Below are 21,074 nucleotides of genomic sequence, written 5' to 3' on the forward strand. Positions count from 1 at the left end.
ATTTTCCCTGCGTTGTTGGTAAAATTGGCTTTGTATCTCCCGCAGCGATTTACAATCACTGGCTGCACTGCTAGAGCTGGTCATGGGCTAGAGGCTCCCCCGCAGCATCACGCGGCTCGTGTCCCAGACACCGGGGGGCGCTGAGCGAGCTCCCCCTGCAGCTGCCGCACAGAAGGCTGGTCCAGGTACTGCTGCGTGTGCTGTACAGTCAGTCTGAGGCAAATTAGCCAGAACCTTGGGGTTTGGGTCAGCCCGTCAGCCATGATGCCCTCTGAAGAACCTGGTTGGTCTGACACTGCCCTGGGAAATACTCGAGGAGCAGCCACTGTGTCAAATGCAAGGAGCTAGGCTGTGAGAGGCAGACGGGAGTCAGAATTCCTGAGACAGAGGCGATCTTGGAAGCTGCCTAGAAATTAATAGGAGCTCGAGAAGTAGTTGTGGAATCAATAACATGCATCTAAAAACATCTAAATGAAAGCCTCAGGTCAGATTGAGTGCTTGCCTAAAGCTGCACCTGAAGCTGGTGACAGAGCCGGGCTGGATGGCAGAGGCCTCGGCCACGGCTGCCCAGAGTGGCTTCGCTGGAGTGAAGTCACCCATGCAAGTGGCTCTTCACATGGCAGATGCTGAGAACAAAGGTGGTGTCAACATCAGAGAAACCTCCCAGGTTGGCTGTGCTGAGCTCTGGTGATGGGAAGGAGTCCTGGGCTGCTGCCCTCTCAGAACCTGTCGAGTTCTGGAGATGTGAAGCCACCCGCCCGGCTGGTGGGAAACGCTCGGCAGAGGGAGGAGGGAGACGGAGGAAGCAGAGCGATGGGGGGGCTCTCTTCACCACCCCCCAGAAGACATGTACTGTCCAGCAGGACAGCAACCCCAGGTGCCCCCAGAGGCTCCACAGAACTCACCCCTCGGGTTTAAGCCGGGCCTCAAAGGTGCAGTTCACAGCCGTAGGACATGGGACATGACAAAGCCACAGGATCAACTTCCTTCAAATATATTCTGGGAAGAAGAAAAAGTCACTGCTAAAACACTGATATTTTTATTTAAAAAGAAAGTATACATATAATACATATAATAGAGTAAAACTTGCTTTACTTACAAATATTTGTCGAGTGTCCCCTTTGTGCCCTTTGAGCTCCAGTCCCTCACGGAAGTCTGCAAACAGTGTGGCGCTTCACGAGCCAATCAGCAGAAGGAAGGAATTCATGCCAAGAAGAAGCGATGCAGACTGAGGGCGGCACGGGTCAGCGCCCTGCAGAGAGGGTGAGGAAGCCTCTGAGAAGCTGGCATGGAGCCCAAATGGAGGAGGCGCAGGGGTGCGGGTAGCTGCTGCGGGGAGGGCAGCAGAGCAGCTTCTGAGACAAAATGTGAACTTCACATGTTTTGACTTCTGTGCCGCATCAGGACCTGGGTTCTTCTAGCTTCTCGGGACACGTGTTGACTTTTCCTCTCTCTCAAATGTGTGAAGAGAAATGCCTCATTTAGGCATCGACTTCCTTTAATAAAAGGCAAATAAATCAGCCCTAGCTGGTGACAGAGCCTACAGAGAAGAGACACAGACAGTTGAACTTCATGGTTGGGGAAAGCTGGCCCAGAACAGCAGGAGGCCCCTCCCACCTCAGCAGGAGCAAAAGGTCTTGCAGAAGTGTCTTCCCCAGGGAGGGCTGTGCTGAGTCTTCACAGGGAACACTGCCTTCTCCATTGACTTCTCTCACCTCACGCCCCCTCTCACACAAATATTCCAGCCTGTCTTACTCCTTCCTTGTTTGGACTTTTAGATCTGACAGTTTTAGCATTTTGTGACTCTCTAATTATTTCATGCAACTCCCTTTGCATTCTCAAGTAGACATGAGGCCCCTTCAATGTGGGGAGACAATTCCATGCATTTACCACTTGTATGCAACATTTTTTGGTTGTGGGGAAAGAGGGAGGGAAGTGTCGGCTGTACTGACCACAAAGAATTCCATGAACAGGCCAAATCTGGGGCTGGGGAGGAAGAGGGTGGTAAGGGGAATAGGTGGAGACTGCAGTGCTGTTGTGCACTGGTTTAGGAAGGAGTGAGATGGAAGGTCTTTTGGACCATGGTGGCTCAGATCCGATGTGCAGGACATCTTGATGCCATAAGCACAGCCACCTCCACCTTTTCGTTAGAACCAGAGGCAGGAAATGTAAACTGTAGAGCAAAGGCTAGTGAAGAAATTTACCATCCCTTTGGTAAATAATTTTAAAAAATAAATTGGGGGCCTCCAGAGGGAGGAAACGAAAGGTCAATTTATGCTCGAAGACACACATGTTGTGCAATTTTTTTCTGGCATGAATACACCTGAAATAGATCATTTTTGTAGAGGAACAGGCTACTCCTCACATGTTGGGCTGCCCCAGGTGAACAGCCCCAGAGAAGCAAAGAACAGGAAACCAGCAAAAGGTATGTTGATCACCACCAGAGGAAGACAGAGGGGAGTCCAGCTCGGACTCCGGCCTTTAGTCTAGTGTTGCATATAAGATAACAAAATTCAGGTATAAAGACCATTCCAGCTCCAGAATCTTCTGATCATGGTCTTGCATGAAAGGCAATGTTTAACATGTATTTTTCTTAACATATAATAAACTCCTTGGGTTTAGTCACTTCTTCAGTACTGAGTGTGTAGCTAACAACTGTGGATGAATATGCTATGCTTAGAGGATATCTTCAGGCTACAGGGTCTGAGGTCAGACTGATCTTTCTCAAGTGGGTGGAGGAAAAGAGGCTAAATAGTTCATCTCTAACATCATGTTGAGTTTAATACTGCCAAAACACACCGAAACAATCAGACAAGTATTCAGCAGAGCTTCAACGAGATAGTCTCTTTTTGGAGTGCAAATCATTTTTAAGGTAATTATCTTCTGCCCCAATTTACTAAGGAGCTCTAAGCTTGCTCATTGCACTGCCTCACCCTTAGAGATCCGTACTCCTCCTTCCCCATCAGATGCCGCAAGTCTCATGTGAGCAAGGGAGAGCGGCTTTCTGAGAGGCTGTGTACCCACTGTGCCTACAGGCGAGCAACCGATTCTATTTCTGTAGCTTGAGAAGTGACACATTTCTTCTGTGCTTCCTCAGAGGAACAAACAACCACACGTCTCTACCAGAGAGCTCTGGAGAAGATGCTTGGCATCTTCTTGGCTGCCTCCAGAGTTAGATGATGCAAAGAAACCTCAGCTACACTCTGGACTTTGATGACTCAGATCCCCTGAGACCAAGTATAGTGGCAGAATTTCACCTTGACCCACGTCGCAGTTCCTACCAAAGTAGAAGTGGGACACTGAACCAGAACCTCGGGGGTTGTGCACAGAAATCTGTATTTTAACAGACTCCATAGGTGATTCTCATGGAGTCAGCCAGATACAGGTTTATGCATCAAGATTTGGGACTGCTGGTGTGTATTATGCAATATCCAAGAAGGTCTTAGTTGTTGAACCAAATTTGGGAAAAAACAACTGAGGCAAAGTTTGAGGCAGCATATCCTCATGACTCCCTGGACTGAATAAAGAGTACTACTTAGAAATGAGGGGAAAAAGTTTTTTTAGCCAGTGTTTTCCAGCAGCCTGCTTTAAGGCATCTTCTCCATTTTGAATGACGCCTTCTGCCCCCATGGATCATGTGACGCCCTGGAGTGGTGGCAGTTCTCACATGTTTCCTGTTTATAAAAATGTCTTAAACAATCTATGGTAAATGGAGAACTATACTCTGAATGACTTTCTAAAAACCTGATGCTAACCTGCTACTGCTGTAGCCAGAGCCTGGAGGTAGACATGCTGTACTCAGAGTTCCTTTGAGGAGTCAAGGTCAACCAGAAACCTTCCTTCCCCTGGGTAGCTCTTCAAAATTGATTTGCCTAAAGTTACTTTTAATTTTCCACTGGGACCAGGACCCACTTAAGAACCACTTTTTGTTTTGTTCTTTTGGGCCGGGGGCGGGGGAGTTGGGGAGGTAATTAGGTTTATTCATTTTTTTTTCAGTGGAGGCAATGGGGATTGAACCCAGGACCTCACACATACCAAGCACAGGCTCTACCACTGAGCTCTACCCTCCCCTCTAAGAACCATTCTTTAATTCTCCCAGCACATAACCCAACGTCTCTAAAACAGAATTGCATTTTAATAATCATTATTACTAGATTAAGATTACGGTAATATTTTACTGGAATAAAAATATAGATCAATTAAGACTAGGGAAACATTACTTTTAGGAACAGGCTTGTTCCTAGATTGGCTAAATTCCTTGTTCACAGATTGGCTAAATCATTTTTGGCTAAGATTGAAACATTTCTTTTTCGGCCTCTTTACAGTCAAACGAGTTGATGAGCTCAAATTACAAAGGATTTTCTGAAAGCTTTTATTTCCTATTAATCCCATGACCCAGACATTTTCAAATTATGTTGCTATTGAAATACTATTAATGAGGGTCTTCATAAAGCAGGAAAATTCCAGGGCAATATAAATTTTGAACAGAAAGTACTTAACTTACGATACCCATTTATTCATTTACTCATTGATTTGTTCAGAAGTATTATTTACCATATTCCAGACCCTTTAATAGGTGCTGGGTATACCCATCATTTACTAGGTAGCAGATGAGCTTTTGCCATACCGTTACTGAAGTTCAGTTAAGCACATCGAGTACTGTAAACACTTTTCCTCAGGGAAGTGATCAGAAGTCGACTAACTGTAGGCATTGCATGTGAACACTTCTTAGAGAGCTCCCCTCCCCATAGGGCATGACTGCAGTGGTCTACTGGGTGATCAAGTGCTTTATGAGGTATACAGTGGAGTCACACCATGCAAGCATCTGACAGTCAGAATTCAGTGATCTGCACAGCAACGACAAAAGGCCGCGTGTGTGGGTACCGAAGGAAGACTAAGATGGGGGTGATAATCTACTGTGTGTGGGTTTTCTTTTCACCCCTCCAGGTATCTTGTTGAGCTAGTGATAGCAGGGTGTTTAAGATAATGTGTAAGACTGTGTCACATCACCCCAAACACAGGCCAACTGGAGCCCAGAAAGCAGAAGTCTGTTCATCTCCCTGTCACTCTCACAGCATCCCAGTTTGGGTGGTAAGTTGTGGAGGAGGAGGGGGCAGGCCAGCCAGCTAGATTTGTGAAGTCACCACCTTCACGTGTCCCCAACCGCAAGGCTCAAGGCCTGAAGTCCAGCTGATTACTGGCTGTGTTTCTTCATGGATGAGCTACAGCTTCATTTCTCTGGTGGGTATAATTAAATGCGTATTGAGGATTGTAGAGTTTCATTAGTTACATTTATCATCTATGGTTTTTCTTCTTGTGTAGCTTTCTTCTCAAAACTTAGTTTATTACACTTCAGTCTATATTTTGTTGTTTTAATTTCTGTGTTTCTAGATGCTTTCTCACTCTCCACGATGATAAATTCCATTTCTTTCAGTCTGAAACAGATCTTTTCTCCACAGATGGAATGATCTGTCATTTCAGGGTTTATGTGTAACTCAGCTCGTTCACAAGTTCAGTGCCCTGTCTGGTATCAGCTACGGATTTCAGCTAACTCACTTTCGTGCTAATGACTAATATTTACTACATTAGATTTTGTTTTAAAATTGGCACAAAGGGAAATTTTTGGAGAATTGCCCTTTGACAACTATGCGTTAGACACTTAATGTCAGATGGGAAAACTTGTATTGATACAAGTATCCAGGTAGTGAAAATTATGTGTTGGCTGAAGTCAGGCAGCAAAGTGGGATATCACGTGAGGACGACATTGGGTAAAAGCAGAAGGCTTTTGTTTGGCCTAACAGCTACCATTTGATGGGACATGAGACCAAATCTTCCAAACACAGAAGTAAGTTTTCCTCTGCCTCAGTAGCTGAGAACCTGAGACATTTAAACTGGGAATGGACTCCAGAGAGACTAAAGGAGAGACAAATAGGACTTTTGGAAGAATGACCTTGGAGGGAGACTCTTTCTCGGTTGATGGCCAGTTAGAGAACTGGTCTGCACCCAAATTTGCATAGACACACACATTTTTCTAAAGAAGGTGTCCATAATTTTCACATTGTATCATGGAGATCTGAAAATTCTCCATGATACTCTGTCATTGGGAACCAACAGCCCAGTCCCTTCATTTCACAGAGGTTACTGATCCACAAAAAGATAACATCAACATGCATCTGATTAGTGAGAAAGCCAGGACCAGAACTCCGAACTGGGTGTCTGGACCTAGTCTGCTATAGAAAGCTACCTGTGCATATTTTTCAGAAAGAACTTACTCCTCTTCTTCCTTTCCAAAGCAATGGGTACTTGTGGGCTGGGCCAGCCCCAGGCCAAAGAGTGGGCAGGTGAATTTGGCTTCTGGCAGCTTACCTTGCCCGTTTCTGCACCCATTCAGTCTGTATGGCCCTGGACACAACATCTTGAGTATTGCTACATTTCTCTATCTGGTCCTGCCGATCTCCAGTTGTAGCTGCTCATCAGAACGTCACATGCTGGGAACATAAACATGCCCTGTACCTGATCTATTCAGGGCTCGGACTGTTGTTTCCCAAGGTGACTGACCATTTCTCTGCACATCAAGTGAAACAGGAGATTCACAGTGCCTCGCCCACAGGCATGTCAGGAAGGTGAGCATGTCTTCAAGAAGCTGGGTGGGCTGAGGCCGCAGTGGCTGGCAATAGCACAGGTCATTTGCACTTGTCAGTTGGTCTGCTCGATAGGCAGGGAGAGAGATGTCTGAGTGCATTAAGAAAAATGGTGTTGAAGAATCATTCTCTGATGCCAGACCATCCACCTTTGTTTCTTTATTTGGCAAGTCATTCAGTTAATGATTCTTTCTTTCACACTGAAGTCATTGCTTGCTTCTGCTTAGAATCCTGATCAAACTCCGTTTGAGGAAACTGAGCATCAATGAGGCCGACAAGTACCACTTATGAGCGATCTGCCCCCTCGAGGCTCACAGAAGCATGAACTGGACAGTGCTCCGTTCATCTGAACCATGTCCACAGTCGATACCAGACTACGGACAAACAGGTCTTTTGGTGTCTCTACCTGTCTCTGTGCCTGCTGAAATGAACTGCCACGCCACAGCCCATCCAGCTGACACACATTGACACTGAGCCACCGCCAGCTTCCCTGGGGCTGTTACTCTCTCATGGGGTCAAGGGGAGGGGAGGGGGAGGTCTCCCCGATGGCCAGGTGCAGAGACCACCCAGAGGCCCTTTTTATATCTTGTCACACTTACAGGAGGAAGAGTGGGTCTTTACAGCAGTGCCCTTTTCCTTTCTGGTGGTTTTGCTGAATTTTTACTAACAAAGAGAAAATAGGTATTCCCTGCAGTTTCCTTAATTTCAGTTTCCCTCACTGCTCTCAGCATTTGCACTATTTACACTGAAGTTCATCTTGCTGGGGAAAAGACAGCATAGAGTGAGGCAACAAAACTGGTAACACACAAATGACGTGTTTGCCAGAATATCTAGGACAGTGGTTTCACAGTTTTTAGAGCTGAACCTATTTCAGACAAAGTCCCATTGAAAAGCTCAATGTGTAAGACTTGAGAAGGTGGAAAAGGCCTGGGGACCCTGCCCTTCAATTACACAACCCAAACCCTGGGGGTTTCTTAGGGCAGAGCTTGAAAACCACAATCCTGTGGCTTTACTCTTTATCTTTTATTTTTAAACATAATTATTTGGGAATTATCTTGACCTGTTTTATTTTGGTTGTGAAAATGTGCCTAACAGATCATCTAGCTCAGATATTTCACAGAGGAGAGCTTTGCCAGGTTTGCACGGCTGGGCGGCGGTGACACTAGCCTAACACCCTGATGTTCAGCCGTTGAATTCCCTACAACTCCTGGCCACATAGTGCTAGATATTCATTAGTTTGGACTGATGAATGTCAAACAAATGACTGGGAAATGATGGTAGTGAACGCTGGGTTTAGTCATCTCTAAGTTATAATTTGAGACTATGTCTCAGCTACAGTGACAAATTCATCTTAGCGTTTCTCGGTTGTGTTTTATTTTTGCTATGTTGTGTTTTTTCAGCTTCATTAAGATGGCAGATAGTCACAAATTACCATTCATAGTCAACATCATACTCATCTAGTTTAATTATTGTAAATAATGAAACCCAGGAAAAGCCTGCCGAAAAACAGGCACTTTACATGGCCTTGCACTCCTAGTCACTACATTTTCAGTCGTACAGACTGACACTATTTACATTTTAATATATACAATGTATCCATATAAATGATAGAGTTACATGGAATATATGCAAATGTATGGCTGACAGTCAACATTTAAGCTTTACAGAGTAAATTGCTTTGGTATTCAGTACCTCCACTAGAGCCTCTACAGCAAGGGAGTGGAACAAGCCCAAACAGAGCAAATGGTTTTACCTGTTTGAAAGCAACTGTTGAGACATTTTAAATATTATGACCTGACAGGGTACAAAATTAATATACAGAAATCTGCTGCATTTCTATACACGAACAATGAACTATCAGAAAGAAAGTTAAGGAAACAATCCCATTTACCATCACATTAAAAAGAATAAAATACCTAGGAATACCTACCTAAGGAGGCGAGAGACCTGTGCTCTGAAAACTATGAAATACTGATGAAAGAAATTGAAGACAATACAAATAGAAGGAAAGATATACTGTGTTCTTGGATTGGAATAATCAGTATTGCTAAAATGAACAAACTACCTCAGACAGTCTACAGAGTCAATGCAATCCCTATCAAATCACCAGTGGCATTTCTCACAGAACTCAACCAAAAATTTTTCTAATTTGTATGAAAACACAAAAGACCCTGAACAGAAAAAACAATCAATCTTGAGAAAGAACAGAGCTGGGGGAATCATGCTCCCTGACTTCAGACTATACTGCAGAGCTACAATAATCAAAGCAGTATGGTACTGGTACAAAAACAGATGCACAGATCAGTGGAACGAGATAGAAAGTCCACAAATAAACCCACACACTTTTGGTCAATTAATCTATGACAAAGGAGGCAAAAATACACAATGGAGACAAGACAGTCTCTTCAATAAGTGGTGCTGAGAAAATCAGACAGCTACCTGTAGAAGAATGAAATTACAACATCCTCTAACACCATATAAAAAATAAACTCAAAACAGATTGAAGACTTAAATGTAGGATACTCTAAAACCCCCAGAGGAAAAACATAGAAAGAACACTCTTTGACATAAACTGTAGCAATGTCTTTTGGCCCCATCTCCTAGAGTAATGGAAACAAAAGCAAAAATAAACAAATAGAACCTAATTAAATTTAAAAGCTTTTGCACAACAAAGGAAACCATAAACAAAATGAAAAGACAATCTACCTAATGGGAGAAAATATTTACAAATGATGCAACTGACAAAAGGTTAATTTCAAAAATATGCAAACAGCTTATATACCTAAATATCAAACAACAACAACAAAAACAATCAAAAAATGGGCAGAAGACCTAAACAGACATTTCTCCAAAGAAGACATCCAGATGGCCAACGGGCACATGGAAAGATGCTCAACATCACTACTCACCAGAGAAATGCAAATCAAAACTACAATGAGGTATCACCTCACACTAGTCTGAATGGCCGTCATCAAAAACTTCACATGTAATAAATGCCACAGAGGGTGTGGAGAAGAGGGAACCTTCCTGCACTGTTGGTGGGAATGTAAATACATGCAGCCCCTGTGGAGAACAGTATGGTGGTTCCTTTGACAGCTAAAAACAGACTTACCATATGATCCAGCAATCCCACTCCTGGGCATATGTCTGGAAAAGACGAAAACTCTGATTCAAGTATAAACATGTACCTCAATATTCATAGCAGTGCTATTTACAATAGCCAAGACATGGAAGCAACCTAAATGCCGGTTGACAGATGACTGGATAAAGAAGTGGTGTGTGTATATACATATGTATGTATAATGGACTATTACTTGGCCATAAAAAAGAATAAAATAATGCCATTTGCAGCGACATGGGTGGACCTGGAGATGACCATACTAAATGAAATAAATCAGACAGAGAAGGACAAATTATGATGACACTTGTATGTGCAATCTAAAATAATGATAAAAATGAACTTGTTTACAAAAACAGAAGTACACTTACAGGCACAGAAAACAAATTTATGGTTACCAAAGGGGAAAGGGGGAGCGGAATAAATTTGGAATTTGGGAATTAGCAGATATGTTTCTTGAGCTTGATTAAGATGACAGTCAGATTACCATTTACAGTCAACATCACAGTCATCTAGTTTAATTATTGTAACTAATGTAAATACACACTACTATATACAAAACAGATAAAAAACCAGTACCTGCTGTACAGCACAGGGCACTATATTCAATATCTTGTAATTACCTATAATGGAAAAGAATCTAAAGAAGGATATATATAATACATATATATCTGAATCACTCTGCTGTACACCTGAAACTAGCACAATATTGTAAATCAACTATATGTCAATAAAAAGTATTATGGCCTGAAGTGTTCACAGAAATCATACAGGAGATTTGCAGATTTGCAGAGTGGAGCCCAGGATATAGTCAGGTTAGACTCCTGGTGTGCATCCTTGCTTTGAGAGAACTCTCAAAACGGGGAGTAAGACTACAGCCATGGGCTGTAGCTCAAGAAATGGCTCTGCTCACACAGGTTTGCTCCTTCTTGCTGTTTTCCAGTCCTCTCAGCTGTTTCTTTGCCCTGTTCTCACCATCTGTGCTTTTGAGCTCATTCTGCTTTACTCTGCTTTATCCAGGGTCAGCTGGATAGGGGGCAATGCTCAGTGCTGACTCAAGGACTAAATGGGTTCTCAGGATTTAGCCTCTCAGAATCAGCGGTAATGTGAAACTTTCCAGCCCACCAGGATGCATCTCTAATAAGGGTGGCAGATGCAGAAACTGATGTTTCCATGTGGAGAGACTCTGAGCCACAGCAGTGTTGACCCAAGTTTACTGCTGGCCAAGGCAGGAGGTCCTGACCCGATACAGAAGCTGAGCTGTCTGCAGCAGGACTCTCAGAGTGACCATCAAAGGGTGACTCAGGGACTGCTAGTTAAAAGCATACAGGTGTATGGTAAGAGAAGCTTGGTGCTTGAGCTGTGCTGCAACGACGAGAGCGGCGAGGACGTCGAAGTCCCCTATGTACGATACACCATCCGCTGAGCCCTCTCCTCTCCTGTAGACGGACCCCAAGCCCCTTCTCCAGACCCCTCTCCAGCCCAGGGCTCCCGTTTGGCCTCTGGCAGTGGCCCAGCTAGCCAAGCGTGGTGTTCCCTCGTCATTCCCTCCCTGAATCCCTCTTGCCGCTGCTTTCTACCTTGTTTGGAAACTGAATCCTAATAAAGAGTTATTAACCCAGAAAAAAAAATTTAAACAATTTAAATATATATGTTTACAATTTCAATCTCTTTACTGGTAGTCTCCGCTCAGTGAGACAGTACTCTCATACTGAGAACAATCTCTCCATCCAAAGCCTCAGACTCGTGAGGGCAAAGCCGTGAGAAGAGACAAAGGAAAACTGATGTGTTCAAACAGGTCTTGGGCTTGTCAGTTCAACATTGGTTGCTCCTCTAGAGCTCAGCCCAGGTCAAGTGCCATAGCTTGAGTCTGTCTATGGATTTTAGGACTTGGCTCAAGTCCAAACGGTACTATTGAGTCCCAGACCGCAAAGAGTCATGGTTCACCCTCAGGCTGTTTTTCCACGGACTCTGATCGTTTCTCTGAGAAGTGGTTGTTGGTCTGGTTCTCTCTTCTGTTGCTTTGTGTAATTTGTTGGACCCTCTGGACTCAAGGTTATGTGAGTCTTCAATTTTATTGAACCGGGGTTCATCTTATGCAAGATTTGTTGCAAATTACATTGGGCTTCCAGGGCTGCAGAGGGGTCCCCTGTGTGCTCCACTTTTATCCCTTTCCACTCCAGGTCTCTGTGTTCCCACCCTGGTCCATGACTGTCTATGAATGTACAATCAGTTTCCAGCTCCTAAGGCAGCTTTTGATGCTCAAAACAAATTCCCCTCCAGTAAAAATATTTTGGACTTATCTTTAAATTTTTCCAGAGCTCAATTTTTGACTAAAAAATTGGAGATCTAATTTTTGGCTATTAACTAATAACATGATATTACTAATTAAACTGTCTAGATAAATTATCACCCCCTAAACTTATTTACATTTTAGAAGAGAAATTCTGGGAATAAATTCCTCAGACCAGAGCAGTCGCTCTTTAGGGCTGCGTATTTCAGGCACTCGGGCAGAGCTGATGGAGATGCCGCTTTACGAGAGTAATGACACCACGGTCCCTGAGTGTGGCTCTTATGCCAGACTCTAGCCTGAGTCCTTTTGAAACAGTGTATCGTTTAAATTCTTACTTCATGAGAACTGTAGGAGGCAGGTACTATTATTTTGATTTGAGAGACTCCGAAACGTTAAGCAGCCTGCCTGCATCACATAGCTAACAAATGGCCGGACTGCATCGACCGTTCAGCCTCTATAATCTACTGTCCCTCAGCAAGAGGGTTTCAGCAGTGAAGTAAAGACAGGCCTCAATATTCTCCCACTGAGTCTAAATAAGCGGTTCACAGGCTTGTCTTTCGCTTGTCTCCATGAAAACATTTTCCTGACTGTATTATGCTCTCTTGGTCTGTAATGCTAAGGAATTCTGGGTCGAGGGAGGGAAGGAGAAGGTGAGCACCCTGATGTACCATCTTGTCTGCTGTTGGACCTCCTACCAGGTCTACCTTTCCCCAGCAGCGAACAGCAGGTCCAACTGGAAACCTTAAATATTTATTTTATCTTATGTTTGGGAAAGAAGACAGCATCAATGTTTGTTCTCCCTGTGTTTACTTTACACTAATGGAGTTAAATCTGAGCTCTCAGGATCCAGTTACAATAGTTTCCATCAAACGTGTTCCTTCTCCATCACGCTGCAGTGGTGATTCCTTGTGGCTGTTTTCCACTTTACAGCTCAATTTACTATTGTCTGCAGATTTTCACTGTGTGCCCTCCCTCCCTTGTGTGGGGCGTAAGGCACTAGGGTGGAGCCAGTTATGGCTACAGTTTCAAAGCCAAGAGTCTTCAGTAGAGGGAGATCACATGTCAGTGCCACGGAAATGCCAGAGCTTCCCGCACCCCTGCGACCCACCCAACCAAGACCCCAGTCCCAGGGCAGCCAGCCTGTCAGCCACAGGAACCTGAGTCACAAGAAGATGGTAAAGGTTGACAATAGCTTAACTTCCTGAGAATATTTACACTTTAAAAAGGTGGATATATCACAGTAAACGGACTTCTCTTTGGGGAAGCTAAAGCAAAGCAAAAGTAAGTTGGGAGGATTTTGGGCAGGATGTTTGTTAATTCTTACTTCAGTTATTGTACTTTTTAATTCCTGAATTTCCAATTAAAGATAAGTATATTTAATATTATTTTTATATTTTATATAAAATTTAAACAATTTAAATATATATGTTTACAATTTCAATCTCTTTACTGGTAGTCTCCGCTCAGTGAGACAGTATTCTCATACTTCATATGCTTTTCTTTAGTTCTTTACACATAGTTTTCCTTATTTCTTTGAGTATATTTGAAATACCTTATTTAAAGTCTTTGGCTAGTCAGTCTACCATGTAGGCCTCCACCAGGAGCTTCTGTTGATTGCTTTTTTCCCCTGTGTATGGGCCATGCTTTGTTACTTCTTTGTCTTGGAATTTTTTCCTGAAAACTGACATTTTAAACACTGTAACATGGAAACACTGGGAATCAGATTCACCCCATCCCCAGGGTTTGTTATTTGCTTCTTTAGTGACTTCTCTGAACTAAATCTGTAACTCTATTTTCCTTGTCATATGTGGCCACCACAGTCAGGGTCAGCCGGCTTAGTGGTCAGATAATGATCGGACTGGTTTCCTTAAACATCTGGAAGGAGTAAGTCTCCCAGGCTTTGCCGAAGGTTCTGTACGTGCTGGACACGCCTTAATGCTCAGCCGGGCAGCTGACAGCTCTGCCTGGACCTGCACTTCCTGCTGGCTCAGAGCCTTGGGGGTCACCCAGAGGTGGACGCTGGGGGCTTTTCCTGTCTTTCCTGAGCAGACGGCCGCCGTGGGCCTCCATATGGCCTCTATATTCACAGGAATATCCCCATAGAGTTTTAAGAAGCCACGTGAACGTCTCATGGCCCAGCTTTTTGCTTTACACTTCTGGCCAGCCTACTGTTTGCCCCAACTGTTATCCACTGCCTCCGGCAGCTACAAAGGTACAAAACTGTCTGTAACTGTTTTCAACCAGTGCCCCTGGGGAAAAGACTTTCATACTGGCCAAACTCCAAGTCAGGGCAAATACAGACAGTTTCGTAAGCAGGGTCTTCCAGAGAACCACTGTACATCACATAATGACAGCTCTCCAGGAACGAGGCTTTGGTTGAGCTCCAGCACTGTTCACTCGCTCCAGTGACTTCCAGGTATCACTGGTTCTCACCGTGAATGCAGGTTCTTAGCCTCTCGGGCTGCTGCATAGCAGGACAGCAGAAACGGGACTAGGACAAGTAAAATGCCACAAAGTGGGCTGTTCTTAATGAGACTCAGCCATTTTTCTTCAAAAAAAGCTCCCCAGATTTCTGTAAACCTCACTTTCATTTCCAGAGCTCTGAGCATGTTGATTCTGACGAATTGTACCACTGCTTGCTTGCCTCTATGGAGAAGAGGATTTTTGAAATTCCATACTCTATCATTTTTAATGAAGTCACTCCAGTGTGTTTACTATAAAAACATACCTTAAATCACACATCAGACTAGTGAGCCTCAAGTACTTTACTTGTTTATACCAAAAGAAAATCCGAAACACTATGCGCTTTCTTGAATACTTTTAAATCGACAGCTAAAATTTATTTTAGACAACTATGAAGGTTGTAACTTCCAGAATACTGTGAATGTTAACATTTTAAAATGAAATTGTTGCAGCATTCTCTTAAATGTTACCAATGAAATCTAAATACACTAGCAGTTTGAGACTCACCATCATCCATTCAAAAATACACGCACAAGTTCTAGTCCAGCAGATGGAACATTACGTGAAGCCACATCCCTTTTGGATTCTTATTTACATTTCCACAGAGTATCATCTTAATGTAACTTTTTTGCTCTACAATCCTTTATTAACCAAATATTTAATGCAAATTGAAATTAACATTTCCCCACAAATTTCCTGATACTGTAATATTCTAAGTATTAAAAATATCTTCTGGATTGAGGTAAGATTACACTCATTATTAGCACACAATGTATCAAAACAGAAACATAAATTTTCATAATTACCAAACTAAAAAAAATTTAATGAAATTGCCTCTTTTAGTCAGATAAATGTGATCTTCCCCCATAACTAGCTCATGTGTCTCTTGATGAGTATTACTGACTGCTGGAATGTGATGGATCCAGTACCAGTTCTGTTCCTAGCTTTCACTGTAATAAATGTAAGTGCTGAGAACTTTCACTCACACAGATAAGCAGGTGCAAACAGAAGTTTTGTGATGGCAATAACACTAAATTCTCTTCACTCCTGAAGTTCTTTTGGCAAAGATCTCATAGTGAGTTGTTGACACTAATTTCAATGGTGAGCAGAAGACCTGAGTGATTGATTGACTCACCTTTGCTGAAGGCAAAGGACTGGAATCCATCTGCTGCTTTCCTGGACCAGCGCAGGTGGGGAGCCTGCCCTCAGACCATGAAGGGTGCATCCAAAGGCCGTTCTCTCCCATCAGAGAGAACACAAGGAAGTTGGGAAGCTAGGAAACGGTTTCCTTAAACCTACCCACATCCCTGGAGAGTCTTCACATGTCCCCACCAATGTGCATTCTCAGGTTCACACTTCCAATTCTCTGTTCCTTGGTGTCAGTGAGACAGCACTTTCTGATTTTTACAATACTTGTCTTTTCCTAAGATATTCAGGTGTTGCTGACACCTGCTAACTGGGACTGACTGTTCCATTAAGTGTCCTCTTCGACATACTTTACCTTTCCCTGAGAAAGAATTTGTTTCATCACACGTGTTAAATCCAGGTACAAGTCAATACAAAACCAGAGAAAATCATGTTTTTCGTGAAAAATAAGCAGACTCATACTGATTCTCATGGACATAATTTGAAATGTTTCATAACACGAAGTCATCTGTAAGTCCTGTTCAATGCAATAGGAATAACGCATGACCATAAAGGGCAGCTTTGCTTTGAGTGCTGTCAAGCTATTTCAGTGCAGGGCATTTACTCCCTCATTTGTTTCTTGGTGAAAACCTCTCTAAACATGGAAGTACTTCTCAGTAAGCAACAGTGTCCTTTTGAAAAGCAGTTCATAAATAGACATTTTATGAATGGACCTATATAGTCCATAATTAGGTAATTTATTATTTAAAGGTGATTTTTAAAAATAAAGAGATGTCCTTTGCAGAGTGAAAAAGCACTTGCTAATGGGCCTTTCTTATTAAATTTTCATATAAAGTATTGCTCAGGGGCCACTGCTGTCTCGTTTTACTGCTGCTTTGCCTTACAGGGTTTTGTCTTTTTTTTTAACTTTACAAAACTGTGCTCTCTGCTCTCAGCTCTGGTAGAGAACCCAGCAACTGGCCTATGAAAAGGGTATTACAATTTTTAAATCATAAAATGCATGTAACACTGGTGGCAAAGAATGATTTAAAAGATACACTTCAGTTGGAGAAATGTTTGTTTCGATTTTCTGCTCATTTGGGGATTGGGTTGTTTTTGTTGCCGTTATTGTTAAGTTGTATGTGCTGTTTGTATATTCTGGAAATTAAGCCCTTGTCAGTCGCATCATTTACAAATATTCTCTCCCATTCCACAGGTTGTCCTTTCCTTTTATTTATGGTTTCCTTTGCTGTGCAAAAGCTTATAAGTTTAATTATGTCCCATTTGTTTATTTTTTGCCTTTATTTCTATTACCTTGGTAGACTGACCTAGAAAAACATTGCTATGATTTATATCAGAGAATGTTTTTCCTATATTCTCTTCTAGGAGGTTTATGGTGTCTTGTCTTATGTTTGTATGAAGACATACAAATGTCCAATAGGCACATGAAAAAATGCTCAATATCACTAATTATCAGAGAAGTGTAAATCAAAACTACAATGAGGTATCACCTCACATCAGTCAGAATGGCCATCATTCAAAAGTCCACAAACAATAAATGCTGGAAAGGGTGTGGAGAAAAGGGAACCCTCCTACACTGTTAATAGGAATGCAGTTTGGTGCACCAATTATGGAAAACAGCGTGGAGATTCCTTAAAAAACTGAAAATAGACTTACTCTATGATCCCACTCCTAGGCTTATATCCAGAAGAAACTTTACTTTGAAAAGATACATGCACCCCAATGTTTATAGCAGCACTATTTACAATAACCATGACATGGAAGCAACCTAAATGTCCATCGACAGTTGATCGGATAAAGAAGAAGTTATATATATACATCACCTCTTCTGAAGTAAGCTATAAAGAGAAGGGAAAATACCATATGATATTACTTACATATATGTGGAATCTTTAAAAAGGGACACAAATGAACTTGTTTACAAAACAGAATCAGACTCACAGACATAGAAAAAATTTATGTTTACCAGGGGGACAAGATCCTACTGCATAGCACAGGCAACTATATTCAATATCTTGTAATAGCCTATGATAAAAAAAGAATGTAAAAAGGAATATATACATGTATAACTGAATCACTAGCTGTACACCAAAAATTAATACAACAGTGTAAACTGACTATACGTCAGTTTAAAAAATGAAAAAGAAGAACAAAACACCCCAAAGTTAGTAGAAGGAAAGAAATAATAAAGGTCAGAGAGGAAATAAATGAAATAGAGACTGAAAAAAAAAACAGAAAAAAATAATGAAACTAATAGCTGGTTCTTTGAAACAATAAACAAAATTGATAAATCTTTAGTCAGAAACATCAAGAAAAAAAAGAGGGGGGGGCCCAAATAAATAAAATCAGAAATGAAAGAGAAGTTACAACCAACACCATGGAAATACGAAGGATCCTAAGGGATGACTGTGAACAGTTACATGCCAATAAAATGGACAGCCTAGAAGAAATGGACAAATTCCTAGAAACATGCAATCTCCTAAGACTGAATCAAGAAGAAATAGAAAGTATGAGCAGATTAATTACCAGTAATAAAATTAAATCAGGAATCAAAAAACTCCCAACAAACGCAAGTTCAGGACCAGACGGCCTCATGGGTGAATACTACAAGATACTTATCCTTTAAAGAGGAGTTAGCACTAATCTTCTCAAACTAATCCAGAAAAATTGAAGAGGAAGAAATTCTTCCAAACTAATTCTATGAAGCCAGCATCACCCAGACAAAAATACCACAAAAAAAAAAAAAGAAAGAAAGAAAATTACAGGCCAATATTACTGATAAACATAGATGCAAGAATCTTCAAAAAAATATTAGCAAACTACCTCCAACAATACATTAGAAAGATCATACACCATGATCAAGTGGATTTTATCCCAGAGATGCAAGGGTGGTTTACTATCTGTAAGTCAATCAATGTGATACCACATTAACAAATTGAAAAATAAAAATCATAAGATCATCTCAATAGACACAGGAAAATCTTCTGACAAAATTCAACATCTATTTCTGGTTAAAAAAAAACTTAACAAAGTGGTTATAGAGGAAACAAATTTCAATATAGTAAAGATCATATATGACAAACTCACATCTAATATCATACTCAATGTTGAAAAGCTGAATGCATTCCCTCCAAGATCAGGAACAAGACAAAGATGCCCACTCTCACTACTTTTATTCAAAGCAGTTTTGGAAATCCTAGCCATAGCAATCAGAGAAGAAAAGGAAATGAAAGGAATCCAAATTGAAAAGGAAGAAGTAAAACCGTTACTCTTTGCAGATGACATGATACTATACATAGAAAATCCTAAAGAGTCTACAAAACACTATTAGAATTAATAAACGAAGTCAATAAAGTTACAGTTTACAAAATTAATATACACAAACCTGCAGCATTCCTTGCACTAATAACAAACTATCAGAAAGAGAAATTAAGAAAATAATCCAACTTACAATTGCATCAAATAGAATGAAACACCTATGAATAAATCTAATCAAAGAGGTGAAAGACTTGTATCCTGAAAACTGTAAGACACTGATGAAAGAAACTGAAGACAGCACAAATAAATGGGAAAATAAACCATGCTAATGGATTGGAAGAATCAATATTGTTAAAATGGCCATACTACCCAAGGCAATCCACAGATTCAATGCAATTCCTATCAAAATACCAATGGCATTTTTCACAGAAGTAGAACAAATAATCCTAAAATTTCTATGGAACAACAAAAGATTCTACTTTCACAGTGATCTTTGAAAGAAGAACAAAGCTGGAAGTATCAAGCTATACTACACAGTTCCAGCAATCAAAATAGTATGGTACTGGAACAACAGACATATGGATCAATGGGACTGAATAGAAAGTCCAGAAATAAACCCAAATTTATATTAGTGATCAATTAATGTACAACAAAGGACATAAGACTATACAATGGGGGAAAGACAGACTCTTTACTAAATGAGATTGGGAAAACTGGAGAGTTACAGGCAAAGGAATGAAACTGGACCACTTTCTTACCCTATATTCAAAAATAAACTTAAAATGGATTAAAGACTTAGATGTAAGACTTGAAACCATGAAACTCCTAGAAGAAAACATAGATAGCACATGCTTTAACATAATTCGTTGCAATATTTTTTTGGATCTATTTCCTCAGGCAAGGGAAGCCAAAAGCAAAAATAAACAAACAGGATCACATCAAACTAAAAACATTTTGCACAGTGAAGAAAACAATTAAGAAAATAAATAAAACAAAATAACAAAATAAACAATTAACATAATAAACCCTACTGAGTGAGAGAAGATATTTGCGAAGGGTGTATCTGATGAGGGTTTAACATCCAAAATCTGCAAAGAACTCATACAACTCAACATCAAAAAAATGAACAACCCAATTACAAATGGGCAGAGGACTGGAGTAGATATTTTTCCAAAGAAGACATACAGCTGCCCAACAGACACTTGAAAAGATGCTCAACAACACTAATCATCAGAGAAACGCACATCAGAACTACAATGAGGCACCATGACACTCCTGTCAGAATGACTACTATCAAAATGACAACAAATAACAAGTGTTGGTGAGGGTGTGGAGAATCCTCTTGCACTTTTGGTGGGAATGAAAATTGGGATCACTGCTATGGAAAACAGTATGGAAATTTCTCAAAAAATTAAACATAGAACTGCCATAAGATCCAGCAATTTCACTTCTGAGTATTTACCCAAAGAAAACAAAACCAGTAATTTGAAAAGATATATGCACAACCAATGTTCATTGCAGCATTATCTACAATAGCCAAGACATGGAAGCAACCTAAATGTCCACTATTAGATGACTGGATAAAGATGTTTTATATACATACATACATACATGCATACATACATACATACATACATACATACATACATACATACATACAATGGAATACTATTCGGCCAGAAAAATTAAATCTTGGCATATACAACAACATGAGTGGATCTAGAGGGTATTTTTTTTAAATAAAGAAAGTCAGACAGAGAAAGACAAATACCACATAATCTCACTTGCATGTGGAATTAAAAAACAACAGATAAGCAAACCCAAATGAAAATAGCTTCTTAGATACAGAGAACAAACAAGTGGCTGTTGGGGGCAGGGGGTGATGAAATAGGTGAAGGGGATTAAGAGGCACAAGCCATTAGGGATATAATATGCAGCAAAGGAGTATGGTCAATAATACTGTAACAGCTTGTATGGTGACTGATGGTCAGTCACTAGGATCATCATGGGGATCAATTCATAACATTTGCAAATGTTAAATCACTATGTAGCGCCCCTGAAGCTAACGTAATATTGTATATCAACTGTATTTAAACTTTAAAAATCCCCGCAAATTCCAAATGAAAGTTCAGCCTTCCCTCTCAAGTGGACACTG

The 21,074-nt window shown here is 41.1% G+C and overlaps 2 long non-coding RNA genes across 2 annotated transcripts; one reads left to right on the plus strand and one right to left on the minus strand.

Moving 5' to 3' along the window:
* Window positions 1–217: 217 nt before the first annotated feature.
* LOC140697501 (uncharacterized) lies at window positions 218–4,703 on the minus strand. Its single transcript, XR_012074637.1, has 4 exons — window positions 4,628–4,703; window positions 1,100–1,540; window positions 906–999; window positions 218–406 (listed from the first exon to the last, which is right to left on the minus strand). It is a non-coding gene; the product is annotated as an uncharacterized lncRNA (long non-coding RNA).
* Window positions 4,704–4,900: 197 nt separating this feature from the next.
* Window positions 4,901–7,044, plus strand: LOC140697502 (uncharacterized). The gene is made up of 2 exons (XR_012074638.1): window positions 4,901–5,241; window positions 6,869–7,044. It is a non-coding gene; the product is annotated as an uncharacterized lncRNA (long non-coding RNA).
* Window positions 7,045–21,074: the final 14,030 nt, after the last annotated feature.

This window comes from Vicugna pacos, chromosome 7, assembly GCF_048564905.1.
Source record: "Vicugna pacos chromosome 7, VicPac4, whole genome shotgun sequence".
NCBI classification, from domain to species: Eukaryota; Metazoa; Chordata; class Mammalia; order Artiodactyla; family Camelidae; genus Vicugna; species Vicugna pacos.